This window comes from Labrus mixtus, chromosome 2 (assembly GCF_963584025.1).
Source record: "Labrus mixtus chromosome 2, fLabMix1.1, whole genome shotgun sequence".
NCBI lineage: Eukaryota > Metazoa > Chordata > Actinopteri > Labriformes > Labridae > Labrus > Labrus mixtus.
Window position 1 is genome coordinate 8,421,273 of NC_083613.1, and position 26,817 is coordinate 8,448,089.

Genomic DNA, 26,817 nt, shown 5'->3' on the forward strand with positions numbered 1-26,817 from the left:
AACAACAAACCCAGCAGGAGATTTGCTGTGTCAATAACACCAATCAGGGTGGTTCGAAAAACGTCCCTGAGACTATCCAATCACAAAGGTTTCCGAGTGTGTGTGTATTTTTGTGTGAGAGACTGAAGGACAAGACGAAGGAAAAAGAGAACCCATTTCTTGCAGGTGTGAATGAGAGCACCTTGCTGTTTCCTCGTTTACGAATGTCAGACGATGGTGAAGAAGAAACAGAATTAGAGATGAAGATAAAACTTAGTGTGGGGAGCTCCTGCAGGAACCTGTTGGCACCCTTTAATAAATGTCAGTCATAGCGTTGAATCGTCAGCGTAGAGGAGCCGCTGCATTAATTATCAACGTGTCGCCTGGGCCATCTCTCCAACCAGCCTCAGGCTCTTTCTGCCACAAGATGAAGAGGCAGGAGAAAATGACAGGAAATCAATTATAGTGACAAGAAGAGAGGGACACACACACACACACACACACACACACACACACACACACACACACAGACACATGCACACGCACACACACACACACACGCACACACACACACACAGAGAGAGAGAGAGAGATGTTCCATGTGAGAACAAACCAATGTGTGCAGGTAAAATTAGAAGAGACTGACAGAAGTAAATAGATGCTGACCTTCAATCAGCAAAGGAAGTCAGTTTGAAGAGGATAATGTTTTAAATCAGTGACTTACTAAATGACTGGAGACTTTCTAAAAGGTTAATCTATAAAACAAACAAACAAACAAAAACAAAAATGCCGCCAAGACACAAAACATCTCACCTAACTTTATCGTTGCAATAATGAGACTAAAACCAACAGCCTGTTGACAATCCAAAAGGGCAGAAACACAAGTCTATAAACTTTATTGGGATTGAGTGCAGCTCTCTCTATTTATTCACAATATTACCTTCTGACAAGATCGACCATTCAGAGCACACAGAGGTTCGCAGTACACACAAATATTTGCGGGTTTGTAGCCACCCTATGTCTCTCCACCAAAGAAGTGGGCTGCTGTCTGCAGGAAGAGGAATCTCCCTCATGCAAGTGGGCATCTCCTGAAACACTCCCAGGCCCCTTGCTTTTGCCACATTACAGTTTTCATTTACAGGGAATTGGAAAAAGGAAGAGACAATTCAAGATGGAGGAAGTTGGTTATATTTGGCGTCAACTATATATTTTGGGATGATGTGGAAAGAGGAATAGGGTACAGTGTGGTACATCTTGGGATACGGATTAAAACAATGTCACAGCTGTTTCTGTGTAATAGCACATTAGGCTCTGACACATTTATTTCACCTTTTGATTTGTCAGCTGAGGACGGGGATTGTTGGTTTTGATGAAATTGATACCATTATCAAGACTCCTTATTGATCAAAGTCTTTATTGACATCACTATTGATACTTTTCTATTATTTGGTGGAATGACAAAACCAAACTTTCTTTTACATAACTCATTGATCTAATCTATATTGATAAAATGGTAAACAGACTTGAACTTGTGGAGCGCTTTTCTAGTCTCCTGAATACTCAAAGCGGTTTTACACCGCATGTCACACCTGCACATCCACACACTGATGGCAGAGGTTGCTATGTAGTGACTCCATCAGAAAAAACTAATCCCATCATACGCCGCCGAGGAAGCAGCGGGAGCAATTTGGGGTTAAGTGTCTTGCCCAAGGACACATCAGACATGTTGCAGAAGGAGCAGGGGATTGAACCCTTAACCTTCCGGTTGAGAGACGACTGACTTTACCAACTGAGCCACAGCCGCCCCAGAAAAAACAAAAACTAATTTCTCCTTCAAACAGAGATGTTACCAGGATCTCTGGACCCCATAGAAAAGACATCCCATTGGGCCCCTCCACCACAGCCTCAGTCAACTAAAAGATATTCGTATAACCTCAACTCTGTTCCAAACATTAGTCCCGTCCCATCCCCCACTATGACAACCATGCCTCCAAACTACTGTTTATTTATTGAAGTGTCTCGCCAAAACCTTCATTTTCTTTAACATGATGATGTTGTATTTACCGTTGCCTATAGCCATTTTACTGACCCGACCTTCCCGAACACATCACAATGTAACCTTATGTCAACTCCTTCATTTACTAACTAGCTTTTATCCTGCCTGTTTCTACACATATTTCAATATCTGATTACTATTTTGAAACAATAGCATTTGCTTCATAGTTAGGGTGGGCTTACCACGGCTGCCTTGAGCGGAAATGGAGGGTGACTGTCCTACAGTTGACAGGTTTCCCCCCCCCACCCCCCGAAGGTGTAGCATATTAGGCTAATTTGATTCACAATGTTGATGTTCTTATTAACTGGGAAATCAAATTCATTTAAAAATGTATTAAAGAATTGATGTATGTTTACCATAATTTAATTTAAAAGACCTGACTCGACTTGAGATATAACATACTGTATAGTTACATCACCCACAAGGTAGCAGTATTGATTTTTGGGTCTGAATTAAAAACAGACCCAAGTCCTTAACCAAACACTGCTGATGAACAATCTCATCCTGATCAGTGGAACAATCAGCCTCAGGATCACAGATGACTGTTGTCATGAACATCATTGTGAAGAGCTTGTTCCTCGACCCCTGATCACTGAGGTGTGGTGGACCTTAAGCTTGCTGGATTAAGGGGCTGATCGTCCTCCTGCCTTTTTCATCTCAGCACGCCACTGTACGTTAACCTTCTCTGTCACTGAACTGAGTACACAGTCTGAATATATTGATCCCACTGCTTTAAATCACAGCGTGCTGAATGAATCACCATGTCGTCGCAACAGTCAAAGACCTATTATTTCTCTTTAGGTCAACGATGCTAGGTTTGAAGCTCTAATCCCAGACTCTGACGTACTTACCTTTATCGTATCAATCCACAGGAAGAGGTTTAATTTACATCTGTTTACTGTGACACAAAAAGAGAGAAAAGAAACAAAAACTGTACAGAGAAAGAAAAAAAGCACAAAAAGGTTGTGAAAGAGGAGTAAACACAGAACAGGACAGGGTATGGGGTGCATCCCTATCTCAAGATGGTGAATGGAAAAGAAAATGACAAAATAAAACTTTAGCCAGGTGCTTAATTGGTGTATTCCTGTTCATGTTGTCTTGCTTCACCAACAGTGCAAATTAAAAGTGCTTTGAGTAAAAGTGTTATACAAGCCGTCATAGTGAAAACTATGAAAAAGAGCGTGCGAATCCCCTCAGAAAGGCCCCAGCCAGTCGGTGGGCTCTAACCAAAACCCATCTTGCAGTTAGACCACATCCAGCTCTTAGCACAGCCCCACCATGCCACCTACTTTAAATGCAATTAAGTGGTCAATTCACCAATATTTGTCACTGCCAGCATAACTTCAGTTTTCACTCACTGAATATGTCCTGTGCAGCACAATGGACTGACAAATCCCAATGTCCACATACTACGTGACAGCCGTGGTCCGTCAGCGCTGCGCACTATGCTGCCGTTCTCTGCCACTCTATAATTTTGTTTCCACAGCGAGTGCCGCGATCCGTCTCCGGCAAGCGCCAGGAGCGCCACTACGCTCGGCTCCATTTCAAATACGCTCGTCTATTTTCGACGAGTACGCTGCAAGCACACGTCAAGCTGGACAGAACAGAACAACCAGACAGGAAGTCAGACAAGGAAACACAAAGCGTCCGTTCAGTTTCAAAACACAAAACCGCGGCGCTGACGTACCACGCAGTGCAAAGAGTATGTGGAAGTTAGGAACAAACTTTGGCTGTCCAACAATGAGCTGGGATAACTGTTTTCCCAACAACAGGAGACATAAACAGAAAGACAGCATGACTCAAACATTTCTTTAGAGTTGTTGAAAGACACACTGGTGTGATTAATATCCTGGATGGTTAATGTTCAACTGTCTAATTATAGAAACCGTTTCTAGAAGCAGGCAGTAGTGTCTTCTACGTTACAGGACACATAATTACAAACGTGTCAAAGAATGTGTGGATGTACATGCAAGGGGGAACTCATCAGTAAAGATTAGATGGACAGGGAAGTCTGGACATGCCCTCAGTAATGCTATTCATTCCTCCATTTGTCTGTGTGTGTGTGTGTGTGTGTGTGTGTGTGTGTGTGTGTGTGTGTGTGCGCGCGTGTGTGAGTATGTTCCTCCGGGGGTTCGAAACAGCATCCAGCTGCAAGTAAATTCATCGAACACTTTCAACTATCCTTTTATGTAAAGTAATTAATGAGTCAGAGCTGCTGCAGAGTTTGTCAGTTGGGATTAATCCGTGTCGGGAAACAGCAGCGACAGCAGATCACTGTTGATGGTGTCAAAACGTCTCATATGACTTATCCAATTTCAGTCAGACATCAGAGACAAACCCTGTCTCAAACCCCTCCTCCTTCTCTCCTCCTAGCTGTGTACATTGGATCACATTTTATATAAGCTCTTCATATATAATGGATCAGCTCAGAGGCAGCAGATCACTGGCCTGCAGATTTGTTTTGTGTTGCTCCCACCTTGTCTCCATTTGCTTCACTTAGTAAAAACTAGGGGCCGACAGATACGGGATTTTTGGGTCCGATACCGATATTGGGGAGAGAAAAAATCTGATACCGATATATATCTATCTTCGATCTGTAGATATAGATAGATATATATATTTACACCTTTATTGCGTTGATCCCTCAAATGCAGTTATCAGGAACTTGTGGAAAAGATTTATAATGAAGACAAGACGGTCACTCAACTGGAAAGTAACTGTGCATGTACGTGCAACACCGCTTGACACTCTGGAGAGTCATAATGCTTGTTGTAATCTATATAGCGCCCTCTGCTGGTGAAAGAGAGCTTCTAGTGTAATACAGTGAAAATCTAATGAAATGCTTTGTGACTAGTAAATAAATCTAGTAATATCGGCACATATCTACAACAAAAGTAGAATATTCCGATAGCCACTGGATATGCTAAGATCGATATTATCAATATCGGCTAGAAAACCTACACTGGGCTACACCAGTGCTATGGGAAAACTCTTCTACTCTCGCTTCCCCTCTCAGAAAGCAAAATTCTGAAGTGTCTAGAAGGCAGGAATGGTTGAATCCAGGGATGTGCATGTTATGTCGACTTAAAGGCTTTATATGTATTATTTTTTGATCCAGCAGATGTCGCCCTTGAGCACAAGCATGAAACCAAAACAACTTGCGGTGCATTGTTGTGTTAGCATGCTAATGCTAGCGATCTTTACTATGCTCCTATCTTCACACTGCATGTAAATGTACCCGAAATGAGCGTGATCTAGAAAGGCAGTTAAGCAGTGAGTATAGTATTTTATTCTTCCTTTTCTCAATTAAACAACTTTTATTCACGAGGGGAGGAGTCAGTCGTCGTCCCGGTGATGTCAACAAATTGAAGATAGGACTCTGAAAACTCTGAAAACATCACAGACAGTGGGACTCGGGTGTTACACCCATTGTAGACAGTCATTACTCACAGAGTTATTTTCAGAGGATATACTTGATTTATATTATATTTAAGTGTGAAAAATCGCATATAAAGCCTTTAATGTCAAACGTCAATACCCTCGCTAGAAGTACCAGAACTACTAGTCGGTGAAACTATTTATTAATATGTTGGACTTCAATGCTGGTCAAATGTTATGCTTACTAGCTGTAGCCCAGTAAATGGGCCTGCTCTCCTTGCTCTACACCCCGGCTGTAAACAAGCACAGTGAACGGATAGCATCTCGTAGGGGCAGCGCGGTTTGGCAGTCTTTTGACCTAGCAAAAAGAGATAACGTATTTAGGCTTTGTCCGGTTAAACTAGCATATCTATGGGAGTGATGTGTAACCACATTTAGCACAGGCATGTGGAGGTTAAGCTGCAGGGAGAACTGAAGGCTGGCAGTGCTAGTGCTGCTAAGGTTAGCCACACTTGGCAAACCAAATAACATTGATTTCCCGCTGACAATTATGAAGAAATTGTGCTCAACTTAGACTGTTTTGTGAGTGTTTTCTTACCTTTAGACTAGTTGGTTAAACAGATTTTAAATTTGCGATCAACCAACAAGGAAATTAGTCGTCTGGGAACATCCCTAGTTCTGTCCTGTGAAGATCAGTTGCCAAGGTTTCCTAACTGAGTCCTCTAGGCCTTGAAAAGGATTGGGACACAAGCAGCTCGCAGGATGGGGGAGGAGGCAGAACAAGGGAGGAGGGAAGCTTGAGGCCAGGAGCAGATGGGCAATGATTCGGCCATCACTGCCTGCCCACCAACGAGAGAGTGTTATGGTTAAAGGTTGAAACACTGATGGTTCCTAAGGGAAGGTATCTGCTCCCCAGCAGGTGTATACCACGAGAAAGGATAACAAATGTCAAGCTGCTGGTGGCCCAAGAGGACAAGTCAATACGGTTCATCTTTGGGGAAGGTTGTTTGTAAAACAGATTGATTCCACCTTACAGTTTGTTGTCTTGTTATGCATTAAAATAAAACTGGAGATTTTCACTCATCTTTTTCCCCTTCATCTTTCTCCTCTCCCTCCACACTTTCCTTTGTCTTAATGAAGCTCATTAGATGCCATTGGTCGCAAGTAAAAATCAACATACCAAAAAAGTGCACCCTTCCACTTTGTTTTAAGGGTCAGTAAATGTCAAGGGAGAGGACTCTGGGGGAATTGGTGAGCAGAACACACACACAGATACAAAGCGATGAGTGGGATATGCAGGGGCAGAATAAATGCAATTGTATGCTTCAGTAAAGAGGAAGAGTAACCATAAAGAGATAAGAACAAATTATGAGCAATTTGAGAGATAGCGTTGCAGAAAGAGTGGGAGAGCAATGAGATGGTTAACGTCGAATGTGAGGAGATAATGAAATAAAAGGAGTGGGAGGAAAAAAGACATACAGCTCAACAACAAAGGGAGTGCGTTTAAGAGAGTCCCTTTTCAAACGCTCTGTAAAAGAAAGGGTTGTTACCAATAATGGGGGAAATGGGAGTGATAAAAGACTTCAGTTCAGGCCAGGATCACTTTAAAATTAGACAAAAAGAAAATGGACTAATGGTGGAGTGAGTGATGATGCAGATATGCGATGAATGAGGGCAACGGATTTCAATTACACAGAAACTCACCGAGCAGCACGAAGATTAGATTCATTCACGCAGTCGTCAGTGACAGCTCATAAAGTCGTATGATGGGAATGCATGAACATTACAGTATGCATGTATAAAAGCTAGAAGCTGCAGTCACATGTCTGTTGAAGTGCCATTTAGAGCTGAGAGTTAACAAGCTGGATGCCAGACTTCAAATTGCACGCAGGAGGGTTTGAATCGTGAGATGAGTTGATTGCTGGATCGGTACATTAAGTTATATTGGGCACTTTTTTATTACTCTGACCACAGTGTTTCCCCCGTTATTATCACATTCAACACCCAACACAAAACTCATCCAACAATTATTTATTAGCCAGTAACACAAGTTTTTCCTCATATTAATTTGGCTCAATCTAGAGCCAGATAGAAAAAAAAACAAAATCAGTGATTACCTTAGCATTAAAACTTAGCAGCTAGCTTGCTAACACACACAGTTCGTCATTCCCATATCTCCCCAATTATTGCCTCTCTTCAGTGGCTTCCAGTTCACTTTAGGATCAATTTCAAAATTGCATTAATTACATACAAAGCCCCGCACGGCATTGCTTCTACAGTACCTACATGACTGAATTATTGTGCCTACTTTATCTACAATTCTACAATTCATTTAGCAGACGCTTTTATCCAAAGTGACGTACATCAGAGAGTAAGTACAACACAAGCGAGGATCTACAAAGGAGGAAACAACGTCAGTAAGTGTGTGGTGTGTGTCTCTTTAAATGCAATGAGCTGACAGGCAGAGCACAGAGGTAAAAGCACAACAGCACAATCTAGCAGCCGCTTTTTAACAGTTCTTCACACTTATTTTAAAAGCAGAGGTGATCGTGCGTTCACAGTTGCAGCTCCTAAACTTTGGAACAGTCTTCTGCATAACATCAGCCAAACTAACGAATGAGCTGTTTATATACAGAGACGATGACTTTTACAGAGGGAAACTCAACAGGTTCTAACGATGGAATCAAATACCTCATACAATGCCATTAAAAAAATACCAGACACATTTCAACAGCCAGATGACCTCAAGGCAGAACAGACCTACAAGGAGTTAATCATCTGCCTTTCACTATCAATAGTGATCAAACTGTCAATAAGAAACTTTTGGCCTAAAAATAAATTTAACTCAAACTACAACACGTCGATATGACCGTTATCGTGTTAAAAACTAGGAAATGGACATGAGCTTGTATAGCGCTTTTCTAGTCTTCTGACTACTAAAAAACCCTTTTACACCACAGGTCACACCTACACATTCACACTGATGACAGAGGTTTCTATTTAAAGTGTCCATCAGTTTGAACTAATCTTATTGAAACACACCCATACGCCACTGACGAAGCAGCGTCAGCAAATTGGGGTTAAGTGTCTTGCTTAAGGACACATCGGACATGTGGCTGAAGGATCTGGGGATTGAACACTTCTAGTTTGGAGACGACCGACACGACCAACTGAGCCACAGCCGCATGCAAAGCTAAGCTGCAAAGCTGTTACGGAAGGGCTTACCATAACACAGTTTCCATGCGCAGATAAAGTAGAAAGAGACAATTTGAAGGTTTTTTTTTTTTAATGGACAGTGGTTTCCTTGAGCCAAATTGTTTATTGATACTCTTCTAATTATCTTCTGTAAAATATCCCATAATGCAATGCAGTGCAAATGATGGAGCTTCTCTAACAGCATATCATTCTCTTTATAAGAAGATATGAAGACTCATTTTATACTTTTTAATTATTATTTTTTTTTACTGGTATTACATCATTCAAAAAGATTTCATCCCAATATATGAAAGTCAGGTAAAAGTGTCGTTGCTGCATTTATATACATTGACTCTGTAATGAAACTGAAAACTTCACAGAAAAGGTTCTTTCTAAATAATTAAATCATTTGATTTTAGATATATTTCATGACAGCCAGGTTAGAGACAGAGAGAGAATGAGTAGAGCGACAGAGAAGTGATGAAATGTAATCATTTTCCTCGATCCACCTCCTATTTGATTCACTTTTCAAGCTGTGACAAGCTTGTTCATGTCCTCTGAAAATTACATTTTTTTTCTCCATCAAAAGCACAATGAAAAACGAGGTTTCCCATTGGACGAGTTCTATAAACTTGAAAACTACTTCCACTTAGTGAGTGGTTCAGAACGGGGACAGCTTTTGCTTCCATTGATTTCAGAACAGTGTAATAATAATGTTTAAACTTCACTGTTTTCTGTTGTCTACCTCGTTCCAACAAAGTGAACTATAAAAATAGCTGTTCACACAATGAGGAGAGCAGCATTGGGACATAGTTTAATTTCATATGACTGAATGCGCCGAAAGGGGGAATTCATTGGACATTACTTTTTTAATTTTAATTTAATTGTACACTTTATTAATCCTGAGGGAAATAACAACTTTCACTCTGTAATTACTGTGAGATACGGTACACACACATAGGTCTGAAAGCACAAACAGGACCAGACATGATTTAACAGAGAGATGTCAGTGGGGGGGCTGAACAGAGACTGATCCTCCAAGCAGCTGGCAGTTTTGTGCCTTGCTAAAGTGCACCACGGCAGTGCTCAGGAAGTGAACTGCCACCTCTCCAGCTATCAATCCCACTTCCCATACTTGGCCCATACCAGGACTTGACCCCTTCAGTACCCAACCCAGGTCCCTACAGACTGTGCTACTGCTGCCCCTGGACTTCCTCACTCGCTCCCATGAATAAACTGTCCTTCTGTTGAAAATCCAGAACTTGCAGCGTCTCTTTATTGGCAGTAGTTTCTGAATGTGTGTGTGTTTTTGACTTCTTTCATTTATGTATTTGCAGCGCGTCTGAGATGATGTAAATAAATAAATAGACAATGTAAAAAAAAATGATGCAGTTGTTTTAGCTTTTTGCAGCACATTTGTTTCTTTTGCAGCGTGTTTGTTTCTTTTGCAGCACGTTTCAGTCTCTGCATTTGTTGTGGATGTTGCACGTATGCTGCACGTTTCTTTAAATGTACGTTGTTTCAGCTATTTCCGAGCCTATGCACCTACTGGCCACCGTATTTTCGCCCTATATTTATAAAACCAAGAATGTTTGTATTAAGTGTTTTGGTGGGGGGAATTGGGTAAAACTGTGTGAATGATGACTATGGGATGGAAGTTCAGGAGGATCTACTGAAAAGAGAAGCTAGTGCAGCTAATAAAACAAATAAACATGAACTAGTTCACTCACCACATGTTGTTCATCAAAAGATTGTTCATGATGACAATATTCTATTTTAATCTTTTAAGCTTCAGAGTTCAACTTGTCCAGCCTTAAATCCTTAATATTTGTAGGTCAGTGAGATTTAAAACATCTGTAAACTCTACAGTCTCACGTCCTGCTGCCCTGCATTTCCTGGATTAATTAGCCACAGGTTGTCTCACGTTGATGACATCAGCATCAGATTTAATGTCATTTTCATTAACAGCTAAAGCGTCTGTTTATCCAGGCAGAGGCAATCTGCACCTAATGTGCTCTGAATGTGTGTGTGTGTGTGTGTGTGTGTGTGTGTGTGTGTGTGTGTGTGTGTGTGTGTGTGTGTGTGTGCGCATGTGTGACCACAGCATGCGTCACAAACCAGTCTGGGTCAATGTTGATTAAATAAACAGTTGTGTTTATAGAGCAGACCTTCTCTCAGCATGCACGCATAGACCACAAACACACACACACACACACACACACACACACACACACACACACACACACACACACACACACACACACACACACACACACACACACACACACACACACACACACACACACACACACACACACACACACACACACACACACACACACACACACACACACACACACACACACACACAACATCATAAACGACCAAACAGTTTTTTGTCACCTTTGAAAACAAAAATAATTTTTATTAATTTTCTTTAAAATTATAAGCAATACTTTTTATTTTGAGGTTTATAATGTATCATTTTACTTGATAAAAAGTGACACTTAAAACATTGTATTAAGATATAACTTAAACTAAATCAAAATCAAATCCCAAATCAAATAGTCATTCTAAACCCTTAAAAACACCGTTTCACGTATATATTGTTGACTCTTATTCATATGTCTTACTGTCTGGGGCTTCCTTACGTAGCACTGTTTTACGCGCTGCATCATGTTTGTTGTGCTTTTTGTGTAGTTCATCAGTCTCTATTTGCACACTGTTTTTCTCTGGTCAGTTATGTGCTCGCCTTGTTTCTACCACCGCCCTCTGCTGGTGAAAAGAGTATTGCAATACATTTTTTTGTCTCATCAATTTAAATTAACCGTATTTTTGTGATTTTTCTTTCATTTGGTATACCTACTAATCTTAAATACTAATATCTTTACAAATTAATTCCTAATGGGACTATACTTCCCTCAAATAACATATTCCCTTATTATTATAGATGATCTATTAGTCATTCAAATTAATTGCAAATAATGCTTTATAGGTTAGAATGACCAGAATTACGTTTTGTTCTACTAGCCTAATGATCACATTCTGGTTGATGAAGTGTTGCACTGTTTTTGCAGCGGCCAGAGAATAAATGGGAGCCCTTCGACTGTATGTTCATGCACGTGTGTGTGCGTGTGCGAGCGCGTGTGTGTGTGTGTGTGTGTGTGAGTGTGTTAGAAGTCTGCAGGAGAGAGTGAGTAATGTGGTGTTCCTTGCGTAATCACTCAGTGTACCTCAGTCAACCCTAATGAATAAATAATAGAGGGATCAAATGGAAGTCTACAAAAGAAAATATACATAATATATGCTGCACTGACATATACATAAAGCGTATTGTCTTTTTCAACGTGTTAACAGCCTGAAACTTTGAAGCTGCCGCGGGACACAGAAACCGTCCGATTAGCATCATACATGCAGTATTAAACATGACCCGTGTTGTGTTCATATGTTTTTTTTATTGTTGGTCGAGTCCACACAGGAAATTTGTGCTTAAGCATTGGATGTTTAGTGTTTGGCCACAGTCTGTCCTTGAATTACTTTTTATTTAATGCAACAGACTCAGTAAAGAAAGGGTAATAAATAATATTTCCTTTTTTTCCTCCCTGTAGGCCGATTTTTTTCCTCCTGTGTTTTCTAGATCTTTTGAGAGAGAGGAGTGTGAGTGTGCTCCGGTATAGGTTGCACTGACTGTAGTGTACTGTGTATGCACAGATACATCACACAAGTTAAGAGATAGTCTGTGATGTCTCAGCTTTCATTCATAAATTATAATCACACTCCAGGACTCACCGGCCCGATTCACTAAGAATGGATTTGACGCTGATAGCTCTGTGAATTGTGCACCAATGGCATCACATCTGCTTTGTCTCTAGGTCGAATTTACAAAGCATATTACGCTTATAATATCCCAGAGCAAAAAAATACATGAAGTTATTCTGCTGTGCTGTTTGCTCTAGTTTTGCAACTGATTGTGAAGTTGAGCCGGCAGCTCATCTCCTGTGGCACAGAGCGGCACTGTGTGTTTTCATCCTGATGGAGCTCAGTTCAGTCAACATGTGTGGGGTGAGCTGGATGGGGAGGGGACACTTTTTCCAATTTATTGTGCAGTCCAGTCTTTACAGATGTCATACAACTCATACCGTTTATATAAAAGCTTCCTCCCTGTTACAAGCCAGCGAGTGCTCACCCAGATAACAAAAAACACTCCTGTAACCATCGTGCATTAGGCCTGGGCGATATGACAAAAAATGTTATCACAATAAAAAATGTTATATCAGTCAATATCCAGAATTATCACGATAATTTTCAATCATTATATCTTTCAAACTTAAAAGCTGATTTTTGCTCCTGAGTGAAAGTTGAAGAAACCAGTCAAATATGGTTTAATTATACTTTATTGTCAGATCATGATGAATTATAATTAAACAGAGACATTTCACCATCAAAAGCTCAGTGCATGGAGCTTGAAAACACTAATATGACAGTTTGTTGCTGGGGAGTAACACTCACTGGCCCGCTGGCTTCCACACCATACATAGACAGTTTATATTATTTACAATACGGTCCACACTAACACTCGTTTATGACATTTGGACATGTATTTCCTTCGGTATGTTCTACGGGTCATATTGTTTCCAATGGGGGAGCAGGTTCGTGGTGTCAAAGTAGGAAATATTCAGGAAAATTAATCGATTGCAAGCTGGCAGTTTTCATGACATCTATTGAGCATCCGGTGCTCGACTGAACGTCATGCACGTTATAAATCAGTCTTGTACTCTTTTTCTGCTCCCCAGCATGTTCTTTTCCACTCATTTGTTGATGCTGTAAATAGGTCCAATAACATGTAGCAATGAAATAAAGTCAAAAACTTTCATTAACTCAACAAACCTAACCTTCCCCCCCTTCCTGTACGACAGGGAAAACATCACTCTGTGAGGGACATGTTTGAATCCAGCAGCAACCATTCGGTTTTAAAGCCAATGCGGAAGTGCGAAATCCTGCAATTTTTCTGCAATTTTCTTTTTTTTTTAAGATTTATTTTTGGGCTTTTTGTGCCTTTATTGTAGGGATAGGATAGTGGATAGAGGTTGAAATCAGGGAAAGAAGTTAAGGATACCTTTCAGATAGAAAAGGACAGCTGTCATTAAAACTAACACATGAACACCAAGATTCCTTCAAGTGTTTGTGTCAGCATGTCGCCGTGTCGGCATGTCGCTGTGTCTCTCTCCCCACCCCGATATAATATCGCCACACAAAATATCGCGATACTATACTGTATCGTTGAATATTTTAATCACAGCTCCGTTTCGATTATGAAAACGATACATCTTATCCATAGTTAGATGCGTAGCTGACATGATTGACAGGTGGGAGCAATGTAACGGTTCATCAAGCCCGCCTAACTTCCAGCTCTCAGCCTGTCGTTAGGTTGACTGAAAGTTAGGCTGAGACAGGATTTCCAACATGGCTGCTGCTGCCGATGATCCTCCGGAGCCCCCTGCAGGAACAGATGGCTGACATCACTCAGGCTTCATTCATATTTACAGTCTATGGTTTGAATACACAACTCAGGAAGATTTCAGATGCAGGCTGTCCGCTTTATGCTGGCAGTCTGAATGTCCTGTGAGATTACATGATGTAAACATGAAGAATGTAAACATGGGCTGAACGCAGTCCCTGTGTGGATGTGCTTGAAGCTGCACGAGGAGAGACAGGAGTTCATCAAAGGGAGCAGAAAAACCCTCTTCGTGCTGGTGCTACGATTCATCTGTTTATTGATTTGTTTAAACAAGAGGCTAGGTCTAGAGGTGAGGCAATTTAAGTTTAAATTACATTTTCCAGGTAAACAACAACAGCACCGCTAGAGACAATTTCCTGGCTGACACTTGTGTTAATGTGTTTATTATTAGCGTGAACAAATGTTTATTCAGCTCCCTTCTTCTCCCTTGGCCCAAATCAAATTCTATGCTAGTGATGAAGATGTCAGTAATCCCACCGCACGCTTGTGGTGAATATAACAGAGAGTCATGGGTCATCTGGATCCCACTGCCTCCTCTCATCAGCTGTGCCAACTCAACTCATTCATTCAAGTCTTTCCTCTATGGCCTTCCCAATGAGTTCAAACATTTTAAGTGTTCTTGTTTTTATTCTCCACATTATTCATTCATTATATTTGTCATCCTCAGGGCTCACTTTGTGGTTCTACAATATTTAATTGCCACTTCCTGTGAAGCACTATGGTCAGTTCATGTTGTATTAAATGAGCTCTGCAAATGAGACTCAGCAGAAGTTCAAGCAGGACGACTGTTTCATACTCGTTTATAAATTCATTCATCAGTTAACGTCATCCATGTCTCTCCCTCTCTCCCTCTGTCTTCCTGCTCAGGTGATCAGCTGTTGATTAGGGGGCATTTACTCTTTCAGTACTTAACCCACCAGATTCCGCCAAAGGCCTTTATCAACCAATTAGTGTCAAGACCACACTAACCGAGACCAAGCCATACCTGAGACCAGCGCGCTCCAAGACCGAGACCACACCAAGACATTTAGGGATCGAGACCATAAACATAACTGAAAAATCGACTTGTGTGCATCAAGCGTGTCACTCACTTAGTCCTAAACACCAGAAAGGTTGGGGCCGTTACCGGGGGATAAAAAAAATAAATAGATATATAGTTCTTTTAGAAAACTGTCAGTAGAATTTTCGTTCTAATCTCAGTAATGACGTGCAAAAATGGCATATCAGTGGGGTTCTTGACTGGTCTTGATTTAAAATCCGGACTCCGCCCAATCCAAGACCGAGATAATACCGAGTAAAAATGCTTTGAATCGGACAACGAGACCAAGACCTTCAAAAGGTGGAGTCGAGACCGGTCACCGATTTCGAGTACTGCAACAACCACTCAATGCTTTTGAAATAATTGAAACAATAACAATATATTCACGAGAGAGAGAGAGAGAGAGAGAGAGAGAGAGAGAGAGAGGAGACATTTGTGCGCCGATTGAGGTATAGCGTCTCATGTTCGCAGTGCCTGCTCTGACTTAAAGATTTGATTGGCTGAGTTGCATCACACGTGATCCCCACTAACGCCGGTGTCGGCCGAACTACTATTGTAAGTATTAAGCTCAATGTATCGCTGCATCTGCCTACAAGCATGGCTGAAAACTGTCAGTAAAGAAAGTTGAAAAGGACATGCCAAGTCTAAAGCTGCTGTATTGTGACAAGGGTACTGTTTCATGTTGTGCTCGTCTGATCTCCTCATGCATCATGCTTCAATCTGCCTTCACCTAATCGTCCTTGGCTCCATTCATTGCCTCCTTCTCCACGTCCAAGAAATGACAGCACCGTGAAGTCTACAGTGTTTGAGACTGAATGTCCTTGTGCTGTCATTTTTGGCATTTAACTGAAGCACTGCTCTGCTTGAGTTGAGCGTAATAGAGCTGCTAGAATGACAACAGGCTAGAATGCTTATCTGCTGCAGAGGACTCCGGATAAAGATCAAACTACAAATGAATTAAAGTTTTTCTTTCTTTTAGAAAGGGCCGTTTTACTTCTACAGTAATGCAACAGTGGAAGTAAATGACAGTAATGACTTAGAAAAACAGCCCATCAGTGGTGGTCTTGACTCGTCTTGATTTCAAATCTTGGGGTCTGTCCAGTCCGAGGCCGAGGGAAGACTGAGAGTAAAAATGCTTTAGATAGCGGAATTTAGCAGCAAGTCAAGCTTGCCTTAGGCTTCTTCTTTGAATTCCTCTTAGAAACAAACAAGTGTGAAATCCATTTCAACATATTAGCATGTGTCATATTAATCTTGCCTGTGGCTCCTTTTCCCGCATGTCATTCCCCACTCTCTCTCTCCCCAGTGTCCGGCTCTGTCCACTGTCCTGTCTCTCCATTAAAGGCACAAAAAGCCCAAAAATAAATCTTTCAAAAAGGTTCTCATTGAGCAGAAACACTTCTAGGAGTGAAGGGGGATCCATGTATTAAAGGATAACCGGTCATAGCCATTGCTGTCCTCTATGAATGGCCTCACAGGCGGCATCAACAGCCTCGCTGAACAAGATGCTTGTTTATAAAGAATATTCTGTTACTGTTATTGTTCATTAGAAACCAGTATGCCAGTAAGACCTTGAGTTTGACAATAGTGATTGTGTCAGGAGGAAGAAGATAACAGAAAAAACACATTAGCTTGCTTCACCCACTCTCATGTTTGAAGACCAACGACTGGGAATCAATACCTGTCCTTTGTAACCATCGCTGTGCTGTATGTGGAGCGGCTGGTCCTGCACAGGAAATTCAAATATCTGCCCATCATCAAACCAATACAAAAGAAAGGTCTGATTTCTGAGGGAAACTACGGAGCACTCAGGCAGGACAAGGTAGCATGCTGTTCTTTGAGAGAACACAGTAGGAAAGGACACTGAAAGAGAGGATGGGCTCTCCTTTGTAGAAATTGTTAACCAACACAAGCACCTGAGAGAGGGACAAGTGCAAAGCAGGCGTCCCAGTGCGCAATCCTGAAATCAGGACGAATGCAGAAAGGGGGGCAGGCTGCAGCAAAGCCCAATCCTATCAACCTGTTTCATCCACTTTTAAAGTAGAAAACAATTTTCAAATGGCCCAGTATGAGAGTCCAGGTCAGCTTCTCTGTGGAGAAAGCTGTCAGTGAGGTGCAGAGTGCTGTGAAGAATGCATAAATAAAGCTACACTGGATGCATCACCTGAATCCCTGATTGTGAGAGTAATTTTTTTTTTCCTTATGTGCCTTATTTTCAGACTGTTCATTTAATTCGACGACCTCGTCAAAAGTCAAGGACAGATTACTATCATATACAGGCCATTTTGGCTGGGCCTGTTGATTCTTGTATTTCTGTGTTAAATGAAGTGTCTAAATATTACTCAACATTACTATTATTAAAGAGGACATATTATAGCCCTTTTCCATCTTTTCAAACAGTCCCCTGTGGTCTAAAGTAAACATCTGTGCTGTGCTTTGGTCAAAATATAACATGAATCAAACACCAGAGGAGGTTTGTGACCCTGTATAAACCAGCTCTCAGAATGCTCCGCTTTGGTGTGTGTGTCTCTTTAAATGCAATGAGCCCCCACAGAGTTTTCCCGGTAGACATCACTCCTTCGCTAGCGAGAATAAAAATGGCGGACCTGCGCAAAAGATTTGCTCTAGGCTGGGGGGGCTCTAGATATCGGGGGGGCTGAGGGAGGGGGGGGGGGGGGGGGGGGGGGGGTTGACCAGAATTCCACTGTAATGTCACAAGGAGAGCAAATTTGAAACAGAGTATTTTTCTCTGTGTTGTAAGACTTATGCAGATCACAAACAAAGGACTGGATGAGTTTATTTCACATTTTGTGGGTCTGTAGACACTCATGTTACCCAAATATTCGTTCAAAAACACTGTCAAAGTGGATTTTTCATAATACGTCCCCTTTAATATAACCAGGGGTTAAATCAGTCCGGGGCTGTCAGCTGCTCAACATTTCATCCACATCTGAAGACGATCTGGAGCTGTTACGTACAGCAAGGATGCACGTTTTTATTTAGTTTTTCTTTGTTTTGCTGAGTTGCTCTTTGCAGTCCCTCCAGGATTTTGCTTAAAATACCTGATTTCATGGCAGTTTTTCAAAAAAATTGCAGTGCATGTTGCAATGTTTTTAGACGTTTTTTTTGCAGTTAAATTATGGCAGCAAATGAAAATCGTAACACTAGTCTCAATTTTTTTAACGTAAAAAAAATCAGGACTTTTTATCCTTAAACTATTTTCTTACACACACTTCAATGTTATTAAGTGATGCCTATATTTTTAACCTGAGCAGAGCCATTAGCTTTGTGAAGTTACATATTCCTCTACCTCACTCAATGACGTCTCTCTCTCTCTCTCTCTCACACACACTCACTCACACTCTTCATCTGATTTCATTACACGTCACAATTAATATTTTGCCTCAAGCTTTCAAACCACATTAAACATTTTACGACTTTTTATTCCTAACTATTTTAAGCACAAACGCGCACACACACCGTTTGTTTCACAATCAGACAAGCTCTACCCATGCTTATTTATTTAACTCGCCTCGCATCTTTCAGCACTTGCAATCGATCTGGACGCAAAAGCCTCTGTCACAGTGATTTTTTTTGCGGGAGACTGCTATGATTGGTCAAATTAGCAGAAAGGTTGCAGTGATTGGACAGAATTGCAAGGTCACCCAGAATTCACGAGGATTGGTTGAATTTGTGTTAATTGTTGCGATCGCGACATCGCGCCTTCCTGGAGGGACTGTCTTTCTTGCCCCATTCAGGGAGGAAGCTATGTTTTAAACTGTAAATCTCATATTACATCTTTCAAGTCAGTCATGAAAAAGTTTCCCCTCCCCTTGTTGCTCATCATCTTCATGAGGACAGAACTGAGCTCCGTCCAGAGATTTCCGCTCCATGCAGAGTAAAGGTGCAGATAGCTTCTCTCATATTCAGATGCAAAACAAGAGCACACTGCACGGAGCAGTATGCTAGCGCTGTATGCTTTGTGCACATTGAGACGGAGCACATAAGAGGGAGCAAATGTTGCACGATTTTAGATTAGCGGTCGCAATTCATTCTAAGTAAATCAGGCCAGATGTCTTTTTTGTGTCCAGATTCCGACTGTTTTTAAATTTAGATCACTATCTGAGAGTCGACCCTTACATGCACATAATGAATCCCATCAGGAACATTAATATGTCCATGGTGGCCTATGTGGACTACTGTAAACTAACTGCTGATGACTGCAGGGCCTCATTCAGCCCCTGAAGGAATATTACACAGACTGTGGCTGCAGCTGCAGTAGCCTGCAATCATTCTCCTGTGCAGATGTTGAATGGAAGCAGAAAGAGAAGCAGCAGAGAACACTGTTAATGTCTGCAGCCTGAAGATGCTTTCCAAATGAGGGGGTTTATGCACTGAACATATTGTGCAGTACTGCTTTCCATAGCATGCGCAACAATGTCCTTTGAATCTTGAGTACAACCTTTTAACACTGAGATATGTTATGTTTAATATTATACTAAATGATTACTTTGATTTCAAACGCAATATTACTTTTTATATATGACATTTTGTGTTTTGAATGTGAAATGTAACAAGTCCATATTGGGCTTTAACATGTTCATCACCATGTGCACTATTAATTTCACAGCACTTAAACTATTATGTGCTATGTCACTTATTGTTATTATCATGTGCAATTACATTTATATCATTCAATATTGTGTAATCGTTACGTCTATGGTTCAGTATAAGCTGGGTAGTCCTAGTATGGGTGTTGTCATTACTTGGAGCTGCATAAACAGAGCCTGGGTCTGTGTTTAAACTGCAAATAGTCAATGACGCCAATACTGTTCTACTTAGCCGACCCTCTGTTACTTAAAGGAGCAATATGTAAGATATCTACTGAATTAAATCTGCTGGCTTCTCTGACAACAATGCAGCAACCAGTGTGTCCTTCTAAGTTTCTGGAATGGTTTGTTTTTTGTTTTGACCAGAGAAGGTAGGCGGTTTGAAGGCACCCCCACACGACCGTTTTGGACATCCCTCGGTTGGCCAGGCCAAAGGGCAAACAAATAAGTGTTGCAGTGATGGGATCAGGCAAGGGAACTAGTTCAGATATAACTGATTCTACCAGACCTAAAAAAAAAACTTTGCATTTTTCTAATAAGGACCACGAGCAGAAACGTGGTGAAATTAGGATAAATTTGGAAATGCTTTTTAAAAAATGGAGAGAGGTTAGATCGAAGAAAGGTTTTAAGACCTAAGATTCAGAGCTGGACAAACACTGAAGCTTCATTGTCCGCAACCTGCGTGCATATCGACTCTAGGAAGGAGGGGGCGTGGTTGAGATGATGAGATGAGACATATTTGTTGCTGTGTCTGATAAAAACGACAAATTGTAATGTCATGATCACAAATGAAAGATTCAGCAATCATATTGGAATTGAAATACCCAACACAGATTTCCATCTGTAAAAACACTTTAACACGCAATCTGCACCTTATGCTGCCCTTTCATTTGGAGACAATAATATAACAATGAAGTATACCAAGAAAATAAAATGCCTGCCTTCATGTGCTAATTTGTGGCACTGCAAGAAGAAAAAAAACAGAAAGACAAATACATGACATGATATTATATAATTTGGTAGACTTTGATGTCCCATTGGGGAAATTTGTCTTGGACCCAACTCCAGGACACACATTTAGCTGCCTCCAAAGAGCATCAATAACATAAATTAAAAAAAACACTTGCAAGCAGAGCAGCACCAATGAACACCACAAACAATAAACCATACAGGGCTCTTAATCAACATTGCACAAGATCGGCATAAAAAAAAAAACAGAAATTGGAGAGAGAGAAAAACCATGACGCTTTTGCAAAATCCATACAATCTAAGGTACCATCAATCCATATGTCATAAAACACCTCTCGCGAAAAAAGAACGGAAACAACTTATTGCATGAACAAAAAGTTGCCAAACACGCTGCTCTTCTCAAAGAAGTAAAGGTTACTGATGGACACATTAACAAACAGCAAATAAACAAAACGAGCTCTTACCTCAGCGTGCACACCTCCTCTCGCGCCCCGAGCACCCCAACACCACGCGCTGCTCATCTCCCAGCACGAGCCATCCCACAGGTACAGTCCGCGTGGCCGTGGCCGGTACAGAAACAAAACGGAGGCGCAAAAGCTCTAAAGTAAGATAAATGATAAAATACTCGTAATTAAAGAAAGTACGACTATGCATGAGACTTCTCAAACTAGCTTTTGACCATGGAGGCTCCCGTACCGGTTCACTTTCAGTTGTTTTTGTTTTGTTTTGTTTGTTAGTCAATATAAAACACTCTCACAGTTTAGTCTCGCACCTCTCGCTGAGGACTGAAGTGAGATGAGCTGTGTGAGGCTGAATGGTCCGCTGCCGCTCATCTGCGCTTGTTTCTATATGTTCTGTTAAGCTGTTCGTGATACACAAGAGGACTTCCTGTGACGGGTTTCAAAATAAAACGGGTTTTATCCGTAGAGGAAGCAAAGCAAAAATGGTGTTGTGTTTATTTTTTTATTTATTGATAACACTTTCATTTCCCGGACGAAAAAAAAAGACGGTTGCATTGACAATTTTAGATTCATGAAAAATAGAATTGTAAAGTTACAATAGCCTATGTAGAATGACATTACAATGTTTACATTAAAATAGCTAAGTTAATTAAAATTGGACTTAACCTATTTTTGTTGAGTACTTAGGCCTATATTACCTCAAATATTTCCAACAGTTATCAAAGCCAGAGAAATCCGTCATTTTATAGTTGTAACGGGACGTGTCTTGTCGTGGCAGCCGCAATGAAGGGCACGACATGTTTAGCGTTGCCGTGGAAACACCGGATGTTACATCAAATACAGCTGCATAAGGAGGTGGGCGCTGCCACGGAAAGCTGCCGTACTGTTGCTGTATGTGTCTGCTGTGATAAAAACGCCATGCTTGGATACATCGTCAGTAAACATATTCTCTTCCACGAGTCTGTTTCACCCACTTGTCTTCACTAGGGTCCATGCGGAGTTCGTTGTCATGTGGGGGGGGGGAGGTGCAACGAGAATTCCCATGATTCCCCACTACCCCCAACACCCCCAACACTTTGTATTGATTGCAGCAGAATCATACTTACTTTGCCTTTAATTTATTTTGAGCCACGTAAATGGAATTAACTGCAGTTTTAATATAATTTATTTTAGGCATGAGAGCAGATTTTTAGTATCATTAACTCTTCTGGTTTACGGTTGTAGATCCAAGAGTATCATCCACTATATTTCAGTGCTCATTGGCAGTATGAAGGAAACAGGAGGCTGGAGAGCAGAAGAGGTGGAACGCATATCACTATCATGTAATCCTGGATCCCATCAGAAGGCAAATGAGGAAGATTAAAGATAGAGGGCTAAATGAATTGTAGAATCAGTAGTTTCTTTGTAAAAAAAAAAAAAATGAAATACAGACTTATACATCAGACTGTCTGACTTGTTTTATTTAATCTAATTAAGTTTTTAAAAATAAAGTAGCATTACTGCGACTTATTTTGAAAAGGGATTATTTCAACTTCTGGTGAGATCACACCTGAATATGGATGACTTTACACTTACTGATCTCAGTTGGTGCTTCTGACTCATTGAAGGCAGTGTTGGACTCCTCACAGCCCAAAGGACTTCAAGATGTGACCATCGTGCAGGCTCTTATTTCTCTGTGTTTAAGAAAGATGTAGTGCTTCATGAGGATCAAGGACACCATGGTGTGTGTAGGAGGAGAAGTACGGAGGTATAGGAGGAGGATCAGGGGTCAGTGAAAGGTGGCCCTCAGGGAGGTGTGGGCTGCAGTTAGCAACAGGTCAGCAGGGTCAGGAAAACAGTAACCAGCAGAGCAATACAAAAAATGATACAAGAGTGTACAGGGTTCATGGAGCACCATTCTGCTGTATGAACTAGAGATGGGAACAAGTTACTTATTACAAGTACAAGTCAAGTTTCTTCAAGTAATGGCAAGTCCAGTTGAAGTCTCTTTTTAATTTAAATTAAAATATATTTCAAAAATATATTCATATGAATATAGAGGGGGTGGCTAAAATGGATATGGACTAACATAACTCGGGGTAACAGGAAAATACTGCTACCATTATCAGTCATAATAACTGTAAGAGAGCCTCTCAAGCATGGTGTCATGGAAACTCAATAAATTATTAACATTATGAGGACAATTATTATTTCCTTTGGCCAAGTGGTTAGTTTGCTAGCCACATGTATGGAGGCTGTTTTTTCTTGAAGTGTACGGCCTTTCCTGCATGAAAATCCCCCTCCCCCTCTCTCTCTCAAGGATTTCCATCTCTATCCACTGTCCTATCAGAATAAAGGCATATAAAACACACAAAAAACACACCAAAAAAAGCTATTACGAGATGCCTTCCAAAAAATAAAATTAGAAATGACTTGTAATTGAATATTTGACCCAATATTGTGAATTAAGTATTTAAAAAAACATTCAGTGAGATTTGTGCTGAAATAAAAGTAATGTAAAAAATCTTCAAATGTAAGTTTGAACAAGACTGCAACAATGATGGAGTCTGTTGCTCTTTGTGAAATAAAAAGGGATCACTTTTTTATTGCTATGAATCACAACATTTTGTTCCTCCTACTCAAGGTCTTATATCTTTACTTTTACACTTTGTTGTTGAGTCATGCTGCACAAACAGGATCCTATGGACATGCACTAATGGAGAGATGTGACAGGCAGCACATGAAAGAGCGCTTGAGCTGTTGGGGGTTTGGTGCCTTGCTCAAGGGCACCTCGACAGTGCACAGGAAGTGACCTGGCACCTCTCCAGCTACCAGACCAATTCCAGACTTGGTCCGCACCAGGTCTTGACCCGGTGACCCTCCTGTTCCCAACCCAAGCCCTTGCAGACTGAGCTACATTCTTTTGGTGGTTACAGCAGAGACACGAGTGTTGACTCACAACTTTTTGTTTTATCTGCATAACTTTGTTGAAGATCCTACCAGACAGGCCAAGTTTTATTTTGTTACTTTAAATAATTGACATTTCTTAATAAACAATATGTCTTGTGCTGTATATTTAATACATTTATATGACTAAGAGAAAGTTCAACGTTTTGTTGTAGTTCTGAATGAAATCACTGTAAACATTGTAGATTTACTTCAATTTCAAGCTGGTAAGTAATCTGATACTTCCGACAGTATCTAACACTAACATATTATATAAAAATAACTCAACATGTGATGTTTTATTTTGTCTCTTGGTAATACATATGTATTCAGTAGACTTGTATGTATTGATTTAGACATTAAAGGCAGAATGTGCGACATGTTACACATAAAAACAGTAGAAATCCAGTTTATCCTCTGTAAATATCTGTCTGAGTCATGACTGTCTACAATGAGTGTTGTCAGAGCTGTATTTACATCGTGTTTACATTGACAGGACAGCCGGCTCATCCCCTTGCCTATAACAGCTGTTCGAGTGAGGGACTAGAGAAAAGAAGAATAACATGCTGTACTCACTAATTATTTGAATTCATATTTTGTAGTAAGCTTTTTTAGATCACAGTCATTCCGTGTCAATTAACATGCAATGTGAAGCTACGAGCTAACTAAAGAGCGCTACCATTAGCCTGCTAACACAACAATGCAGCTGGAGACGAGGACAATTTTGTCCGCAGCTTGCGCTTAATTATGGTGCATTCCAATTTGATAACTTCTTTGTGAAAACGGGAGGGGGGAGGGGTTGGAGGTGTGTCGCTGGAGGAGAGCGGGGGCTTCAGAATAGCGGAGATGTCACCAAACAGCAGTTTGTTTTAGTTTCATGCTGGTGCTAAAGGGCGACCTCTACGGATCTAAAAGTCAAACATTCCTCCTTTGAAATCATTGGAAAAGTATTTTATGAGTAAATACATTCACTGAAAGTTGGGTCATTTTCACATCTGGTTTCATGCAATCAAACTTGCCCCTGTAAGTCGGGGAGTGGGCCATTAGAAAAAACTCACATTTAATCCAATGTCAGCATATTTATGGACCAACAGGTTGTTATTTATTAACTCAACAAATATTTTTCTCAATTGTCTTTTTCAACATGTTTGAAAATTCTCATTTGAAATACTGCCACCTAAGTTATATTAAATCCATCTGTACCAACCGGTCATCATCATCATCATTTCATCATAATCAGGCTCACAATGACATTTTCTTTCTTCTCTTTCCAGATGACACGACACTAGATGACACTACAAGCACATAAAAGCCCTTTTTACTTCTCCATTGGTTTAGTTTCCCAGAATAATCTGTCAGTGACTTTAGCATCAAGTCTTTTCCCCCCTTAACTGACAACGTGTTAGTATGTGTCAATAAAACCAGAACAGAACAGATGTGGTTTCTTATTTTGGATCTATGAGGAAAAATGATGAGTCATGAACAGGAGGGAATGGTGGAGGTCTTTCTTTTATTCAATAGTGCTAATAACCTTGAGTACTATGCATATTTTGGACACATCTTTCCCTTTAGTTTTCTTGCTTTTGCCTCTCCATTGCACCTGTTGTCAGTTTAATTTCTACTTAAACAGATGGGATTGATTCATAATCACTTGTGCTTCCTAAATGGACAGATTAAGATCCCTGAAGTTTAATGGACTTGGTGTTATACTGTGATGATTCAGTGTTCCTTGATTATTTTTTAGAGCAGTGTGGCTTGTGCAGCTGCACAGGATTGGAGACAGTCCAGGTACTAGTAATAAATGGATACATTAAAAATTAATTATGGGCACTTCACATAATCACATACTCCAGGTGAAAGTGGACACATAAGCACACAACACAAAGCACGGATGATAAACACTGATTTCAAAGTCTGCAGACTTTCTTAAAAGCATTATGAGCGAATCTTAACTGAAAACACTGATAATCACCGGAGACTGTTTTCTACCTGTTGATTCACTCACACCTGTTTGAAAATGGATGTTGTGAAGGGTAGTGCAGGAGTGGGTGAGCAGGCGAAAACAGCTAAAAAAACATGACTCAAACTCAGATTCAAATGATGCTCTGATCTGCCAACATCAATTCTGGATATAAAAATAAACAATCCTGAGCAAATCCTCTTTCTGGCATGAAATGGTGTTTTTGAACTTTTGTCCAAGCTATCAACAAGCAGGAATTAACACTGTTCCAACAAATTCTGTTTGCCTTGAATGTGAAGACGCAGAATATGAAACAAAACATGAATGAGGATCATCATATGCATGTATGCAAATGAGCCGCGCTTGTCTTTTCCAGCTGGCGTATGTTGTCCCCCATCTCCTCACACCAAGAAATACGGTGTCAGTGGCTCTTTACTCTGAGACAATGTTACAACAATCTGAACGTGCACATCTCCCAAAACACATCTCATGTTCGAAGTCAATTTTCAGCACTTTTCACAGACAAAAGTAACAAAGTGCTTTACATGAACATCATATGATATGACAAAATAAAAGCATGAGCATGGTGGATACACACACACTCAAAAGCATGCAGGACTGACAACGCAATAAGCAGGTATGAAAAACAGCAAAGAAACAGACAAACAGAAACTACATTCAGGGCCTGAGCTGACAAGTACAGGTGAATCAGTTCTGTCAAATATCC

At 40.6% G+C, this 26,817-nt stretch overlaps 1 protein-coding gene across 1 annotated transcript in view; it reads right to left on the reverse strand.

The window, feature by feature from the left end:
- Positions 1-21,561, reverse strand: part of gcgrb (glucagon receptor b) — a 77,137-nt gene extending 55,576 nt beyond the window's left edge. The window contains exon 1 of the mRNA XM_061049500.1: positions 21,209-21,561. The gene's annotated coding sequence lies outside the window, so the exon portion shown is untranslated. The remainder of the gene's footprint in view (positions 1-21,208) is intronic.
- Positions 21,562-26,817: the final 5,256 nt, after the last annotated feature.